The sequence below is a fragment of the Podarcis muralis genome, chromosome 10, assembly GCF_964188315.1.
Source record: "Podarcis muralis chromosome 10, rPodMur119.hap1.1, whole genome shotgun sequence".
Taxonomy (NCBI): domain Eukaryota; kingdom Metazoa; phylum Chordata; class Lepidosauria; order Squamata; family Lacertidae; genus Podarcis; species Podarcis muralis.
In genome coordinates, this window is record NC_135664.1 from 51,056,592 (window position 1) to 51,065,005 (window position 8,414).

The following is an 8,414-nucleotide window of genomic DNA, read 5'->3' on the forward strand; positions in this document are numbered from 1 at the left end:
TTCAATGAATGTACAATCTGTGTACCTGTGCACACGAATAGCTGAACTGCATACTAATATGTGTAATGTTCAATTAGTGTATAGTTCATATGGGTACAACATACCACAGCTGAGCCAAGCATATTTATTTATTTTATCCACACTTGATTGTAATAAAACCTTGATTTACAAAAAGAAAAAGAACCATAAAATTACCAGCAAAGAAACAGTTTGAAAACAACTATTTAAAACTTTTTTTTAAAAAAAAAGGGAGGAAAAAGATCAACAATGAGCTGAAAACCAGATTAAAACACATGTCAACATTCTACATGCTGGGCTTGCAGGCGCCGAAAAGAGCACAGTGAAGGGACCTACCTGATGTCAATAGACCTCAAGTGTATCAGCAGGACTACTTGGGAAGTGTCCTTACTGTGTTATGTTCAATTGTATATTTCCTCTTGTAATCAACCTTGTAGAGCAGATAATTGGTGAAAGGTTCTAGAGCTTCATTGCATGGCATCCGGTAAACATGCCCATCTGAAAAACTTTGGAGTTCTGTTGCCAGACAGCAGCACAGAGAACACTGAGCTAGATGAACCAATGCACATAGGAAGCAGACTTATAAAGAGTCAGACCATAGGTCTATCTATGTTGTTATAGTCTTACAAGTGGTGGCTCACCCGAATTTCAAGGTTCTAACCCAGCCCGACCTGAAGATGCCAGGAATTGAACCCGGTATCTTCTGCATGCAAAGCAATTGCCTTACCACTAAGCCACAGCTCTTTCCCCACATTGTCCAACCTGATGTAAGGCAGATTCCTATTGAGACAAATGTCTAAACTTTTGGTGCAGAAAATGAAAGAAGCCACCAAGCACAATGCACTGAAACACTGGCACATTCATGAAAATGGCTGCTTGACCCAGGAGAGTATTGCAGATTGCATAGATTGAAGCAATATAGGATGAATAAAAACTGACTCCTCTTGGAATAAAAATTGTCCAGACCCACAATATGGTTTTAAAGCTTTACTAACAAAACGTTCTTCAACAGACACAAAACAATAAATGATATATCAAGACAGTTGCAAAACGTCATATGCTTGTCCAAGCATAGGCTCAGCTTCTTACAAATATGACATAACTCTAAACAGACCTGAAATCAAAGGTCTCTCTCTCCACACAGATTCCATTAGCCTTCATTCCAGCCCAAGACTGTTCCTCCTAGAGAGAATCATTAGCAGACCTTTCTTCAGTGGTTTGTGAGAACAAAAAAACCAAAAAACCCCCTCAAAATGGTGATTTGCAACTGAATACCTCTCATATGATCTAAAGTTAAACACCACATCAGAGCTAGCAGAGAGACACATCAACAGTTAATTATCAACCCACCAGGTACTCAGAGAGCTCTTCCTAGCTCTAATGGAATTTCCTCAGTGTTATCTTTCGCAATACACATTGAGAGTCTTTTTCCATTTCAATGTACAATTAAACAAGTATACTTACCAAAGAGTATTCAAAATCCATTACAGGCTTGGAGGCTGTACTCTCCCCCCCCCCCTTATATATTTTTCTGCCAATAGAGGTCAGCCTATGGTAGGCTATGATAAATAAAACCATGTAACTCATGGGTAGGCAAACTAAGGTCCGGGGGCCGGATCCAGCCCAGTCGCCTTCTAAATCTGGCCTGCGGATGGTCCGGGAATCAGCGTGTTTTTACATGAGTAGAATGTGTTCTTTTATTTAAAATGCATCTCTGGGTTATTTGTGGGGCTTGCCTGGTGTTTTTACATGAGTAGAATGTGTGCTTTTATTTAAAATGCATCTCTGAGTTATTTGTGGGGCATAGGAATTCGTTCATTTCCCCCCAACATATAGTCTGGCCCCCCACAAGGTCTGAGGGACAGTGGACTGGCCCCCCACAAGGTCTGAGGGACAGTGGACTGGCCCCCTGCTGAAAAAGTTTGCTGACCCCTGATGCAGCTCTTCGGGAAGCTGCCTTCTATGAATAAGACCACTGACAGGCAGTGGCTCTCCACAATTCAATAGAGGTTCCCCTTTCCAACCCTACCTGGAGCTTGGGTCACTATGTGTGCTGTACATGCCTGTAGTCCTTCAAAGCCCCCATGCAAATGCATTTGTGATGTCATGAGCATTGGGAGCAAGCAAGAAGTGTTTAATCACTTGTGGAAATGCCATCTTGTTATTTGGAAGGGAATAGCTGTTCTGAGTTAAACAATTGGCCACCTCTCTGGTGGGGTCAAATTGCACACCAGTGAGGATGAATCACTATACCCAAAGGCAATGATAACACGTTTCTAGACAAGCTCTCGCGTTTCGTGCTAAATAAATAGAAACAGTGATATGGCCCAAGAGGGAAGTCATGTTTTATTATCTCAAGCAGTGGTGTTTTTACAAATGAATGCAATGCTTTCTATTGCTCCTGTAAGATTGTTATCTAAAGCAGAAGCTGCAAGGTGGATCATCAGTGTAAAGAGACAGGATTTCCCACTTGGGCGATCTGCACAATTTCAAGCTAAATTCAGATTGCTGGATCTTGGATCCAGATCACTGAATCTGCTTTAAATGAGATGCTTAGATAGGCCTAATCCTTGCTGCCTTCCTTGGGCCCCAAGAGGATCTTACTGAGGAACACCATCTGCACCTTATCACTGCTGTTTCACAAGCTCTGTTTGCACAGGATGTTAAAAATATCCTCTAAATGGAAGCAAACACAGCCTTTAAGACAGGGATGGGGAACCAGTGGTCCTCCATATGTTGTTAGACTATAGCTCCCATCAGCCCCAACCAGCCTAACCAGTGGTCAGAGATGGTGAGAGTTGTAGTTCACCAACATCAAAAAGGCCGAAAGTTCCCCATCCTAAGGGAAGTAGTGTCAGACCCAGCTCCCACTCTGACTCCCTCTCCCAAGTTTGAACCCATCCTGTTTGCAAGCATACTGACACACACACATATACACCTCCCAGATTTGGGAGAACTTACTTATCCAGACATGTGGGCTTGGTCATCTGATAGATCTTAGAGAAAAAAGAGGAAGGCTGAGCTTGCTGAATTGCAAATAATATGGTCATGGCTAGGAAAAGGGACTGAAGTTAAACACATCGCCTTCCAGGGAGATACTAATGGGGACCTACCTTGTTGTAAACCTGGAAAAGGGATTTTTAAGAGGCAACAGCCATCTTCAAATAGTTGCAAAGCTGCCATATAGCTGATGGAGCAAATTTGGTTTCTGTTGCCCCAAACCTGAACCAATTACAAGAATTGTGATTATAACTAGATCTGGCCAGCCTGGCCTCAGTTGACCATGCTCCAGTTACCTACTGTCTGGACTACAGTGGTACCTCGGGTTAAGAACTTAATTCGTCCATTCTTAACCTGAAACTGTTCTTAACCTGAAGCACCACTTTAGCTAATGGGGCCTCCCGCTGCTGCCGCGCTGCCACCGCACGATTTCTATTCTCATCCTGAGGCAAAGTTCTTAACCCAAAGTACTATTTCTGGGTTAGCGGAGTCTGTAATCTGAAGCATCTGTAACCTGAGGTACCACTGTACTGTCCAGAAGCTGCAGATAATGCTGAATGTGGCTGCTAGGTTTGTACGTGGGGGAGCCCAACTGGTCCTGAAAGCACTGCACTGGCTGCCAGTGAGTTACCAGGCCAAATTCAAGGTAAAAAGGTAAAGGTACCCCTGCCCGTACGGGCCAGTTTTGCCAGACTCTAGGGTTGTGCGCTCATCTCACTCTATAGGCCGGGAGCCAGCGCTGTCCACAGACACTTCCGGGTCACGTGGCCAGCGTGACAAGCTGCATCTGGCGAGCCAGCGCAGCACACGGAACGCCGTTTACCTTCCCACTGGTAAGCGGTCCCTATTTATCTACTTGCACCCGGGGGTGCTTTCGAACTGCTAGGTTGGCAGGCGCTGGGACCGAATGACGGGAGCGCACCCTGCCGCGGGGATTTGAACCGCCGACCATGCAATCGGCAAGTCCTAGGCGCTGAGGTTTTACCCACAGCGCCACCCGCGTCCCTAAATTCAAGGTACAGAGCCATAAATGGCTTAGGGCCCAAGGTGGAATTTAGACACAAATAAAAAATGTTGTGAAAATGCTTTAAAAAAAAAAAAAAAAGTTTTGAAAAATATTGCATTTGCCATAGCTCTCCATCGCCATCTGGTGTCACATTTGTATAATGCACTTTACAACACACTAAAAATGTTTTATTTGTAGCTATAAAGCTGAGTCTCAAGTTTCTAAAAGAGTGCTTTCCCCAATATCAATCATCTCAGGTGAGGCCTTGATAGGGACTTTTCAATGGTGGTTTTCTGTTTCTGGAATGTTGTCCATAGTGAGGTGTGTCTGTCTCCCTCATTATTGTTCCTGGCAAGCCAGAAATCAGTTGGCGAGAATGTTTTAACTGCTTTTAGTTGTGTTTTTACAGATATATAATTGCTGTGTCTGCCACCGTGGGTTCCATTGGAAGGAAGGAAGGAAGGAAGGAAGGAAGGAAGGAAGGAAGGAAGGAAGGAAGGAAGGAAGGGAGGGAGGGAGGGATGCATATATTGTATTAGGAATAACTCCCCCCAAAAAACAAGCTACTAGGTCGTGAGGCAGACTGTCTTTGAAGGTGGTGAATGCTCCTTTGTTCCAGGTTTTTAAGAAGAATCCTTCAAGGATGCTGTAGCAGTGGGGTTCCTTAACTGGCAGGGATTTACATTACAGGACAATCCAATCCCAAACAGGGCAGCATCTGGGGTGAAAGCCAAGGGGACAAGCAGATTGCTGTGCCAGCCTGAAGCCATGTTTCATTACATTTGATGGGTAGAACAGGGAGCTCTGTGGCAGTGGAGATTCTGGCATCACTTTGCCTTCAGAGGCCAGCAGGAGTGTTGGACTGCAGCCTTAGATAACTTCTAACGTAACTGCTAACTCTGTGATTCTCTGACCAAAACAATGCATGCAAAGTGCTGCCTTAAATGCTATGTATTATTACGGACTAGGTAGGATGAACAATTGGGAAGGCAACATGGCCATACATGCCTGTCCTGCAGCGTTTGCTAGCTTTGGCATGGGGTGGAACCACAAGAGCTCATCCTGCCTCCATTCAATAAACAGCCAGTCTCAACTCCGGTGGCAGCAGCAAGCCCTTTACAGGTCCCATTCATCCATTTGCGGAAATCTCCTGCTGCGTCTCCACTGGCTGGATCGTATGAATAATAGAGGAGAAATGCTCGGCTGAAGCTGGGCGCATTGGCAGTTTAAGCCGAGCATGAATAATTCAGCGCATTTCCTTTCCAGGAACAAAAGCAGCTGCCATTGGAGCTGTTGATCCCATTCAGCTCCTCATGCTTCTCTCCTAAGCGTCTCCGTTTAGCCTTACCTTGTACAACAGTATCAGCTTCCTTGCGTGTGATCATCCCTTAGCCCTTGGTTCAGACAGTTAGGGCATGCCGCTTAACTTCTGATTTTAATCATGGCTCTGCTCTTGAGGGACTGGACACAGCCAGTTCTTTCGTCAGCTAGTTGGATGACTAAAGAAAAGGATTAACTAACGTCCAGTTCACAATCCGTATGCCACTAGCTCTGGCATAAATTAAATACAATGCATTTCCCCCAAAATACTGAAACTAAGGCTGCACTGTAAGCATACTTACCACTGCATAAATCTCATCAAACTCAGGCTTCCTGAGGCCTTACAGCACAACTCCATTATTTATTATTGCCATTGTATTTATTTATATCCCACCTTTTTCCCCAGACCAGGAACAACAACACAGATAAAATATAGAAAGCTGAAAACATATAAGAGATAATAGTTTAAAAGTAATTAAACTAAAATAGAATTAATACCATAGGAGCTAACTCCTAGGGGCTGAGGGAGTTCTGGGCATCCAATAGAATATTTGAAGGGGCCGGGGGGTCCTCAAGTTAATGTGCATTGCCATTCAAATGGTGTGCCTGCATCATGTCATGTGACTGATTATGCGGGCTGCCCCCCCCCCCAATTTTTTATTTAAGTTGGCACCCCTGATTAAAACAATTCTACTAAAATACCAATAAAAACAGAACAGCCCTATACATTAAAAGAACAGCATGCTACTGATGTTAGGGGAGTGATATTTCTCTCACAGAGCTACAGCTCTCTGAGTGGTTTAACAGTCAGTCTCTCTTCTCATGGAATTCTGAGCATTGTCACTCTCTGAGAGGAATAGAAGACTCCTATGTAAAAATGGATTGTTAATAGATGGGACTTTGAAGTAAAAATATACTAAGAAAAAGGATTAAGATAAGAACAAAGAGGGAAAGGATTTGCTGAATTAATTAACTGATTTGGGATGCAAAAAAGGGAGGTGTGAGGAGGTCCCGGAAACAAGTGAATGAAAGATAAGATATGGAAATACTGATTTGTTTTTAATTGTTATTCTATTTTTCCTGTTTTTTTGTATTTTATTTTCTCTTTTTTATTTTTGTTTCTTTTGTATTATTGTAATTTTGTTTGAAACTTTAATAAATATTATTATAAAAAAAAGAGAGAGAGGAATAGAAGACTCCTTACAGCCCTCAGCACCTATAATAAACTACAGTTCCCATGATTCTTTGAGGGACACTAACTGTTTAAAGTGAGTTGATCCTGCTTTAAATATGTAGTGCAGATGACACCTTGCTAGATCTTTGATGTCCTTTCTCTCTCTGTTATAGTCTTCTGTTATGAGTCAGTCACTTCAGACTTCATGGGGAGGGGAATCTCCCTGGAAATCCTTTAAGGTTAATTTGATCTGAAATAAAAGCATATAGAACTAAGAGCCTTGGTCCAAGTCACACAAAAATATTATATCCAGAAATGGTTACTGATGACGATGAGCTGATCAGAAAATGGAAGGTTCTGAGTCATTGTCCCCTTTGTTCCCAGCGCATGCTGCGTCCAAGAAGAACTGTGCAGTTGTAGCTTCACCATTGACAAGACAGTAATTCAATCAAGCAGTTGTAAGAGATACCAGAGAAAAAGCTGTGGGCAGGTCAGAAGTTCAGCAGAGCCCAATGAAATACATTAGAGCGCTAGGAAGTAAAGGCTTTTCTGCATCCCTGAATGCTTCGTTAATAGATTTTCGAAAGCAAAGAAAAAGAAGTCTGGACCTGCACATTTCAGTTTTTGCAGGAATCTACTATGCACAAAAGAAATATCACTGAACAGCCTGATCCTGTGCCTCAGAAGTAACTCCCACAGAATTCGGTGGGATTTACTACCAGGTAACTGTGCAAAGCATAGCTGCCTACTGTCGTCCAGAGGAGAAAAAACTTAAACACATTGCAGAGTTCCCCAAAAATAGACCAGAAGCAATTGTACTTCATCCAGCAGAGCTTTACTGCTACTGAAGGCAACTGAGCATAATGGCCGCAAATCCAATACATTCAGAATTGGCACAGTCAAACCTTCAAGCTTTGGTATAATCTAGATCAGAATTGTCTCCTTCGGCATCAGTGCTCCAGGATTTCGGACATGGAACACTTCCAGCCCTAGCTGAAGGTGCTGGGAATTGAAACAGGGACCTTTTGTCCCACACAAATACTCTACCACCAAGCTATGCCCCATCCCCATGCAAGGAAAAAGAGCAATACTGCGCCTGGATCAAAAGGTAGAAAAGTAAGGGGCAGAAGCTGGTTGGTCTGCAGCAAGGGACACCACGGGCCCCTTCAGGTATACTTTTTATTCTGCAGTCTTGATTCTTTGTGTTCATGATGGCATGGGGCCACTTCTATACCCTTGCAATACTGTTTGTGCCTGCAGAAGATTCATGGCAAACATACTGCTTCGTTTCCAATCAGCCCCACAGGTTTCGGCTGAAATCTTGCAGCAGCTCCTCCTCCTCCTTCTCCTCCTCCTCCTTCTTTTTCTTTTTCTCCTTCTTCTTCTTCTTCTTCTTTCTTCTTCTTCTTCTTCTTCTTCTTCTTCTTTATTGCGGGCCCAGTCACAGAGCCATCCTACTGGTCAGGAGGTAACACCCCCACAGTTGCGATGGCCAAGGGGAAACACACACCCCCCTTGGCCAACAACCATGCAGGTCCAGCCAACTGGGAAGGAGGCGAACAAAGGTCTGCAACCGACACCCACTGGGAAAGCGGTGAGCTTCTATTATTAATTAATTAATTAATTAATTTAATTTGTATACCACCCTTCATTCATAGATCTCAGGGAAGTTTACACCATAGAAATACAAAATAAAAACACAAAATACATAATCAAAAGAAAAACCAAAACAAGAACAAAACTTTCCCCTACTGCAAAAACATTTAAATGGTATAGGATGTTAGTCAGCCAAAGGCCTGCTGGAGAATAGTGATAATTTTATTTATTTATTGAATTTTTATATTGCTCTATACCCAGAGGTCTCAGGGCAGTTCACAGAAAGATGGTTGGATAGCC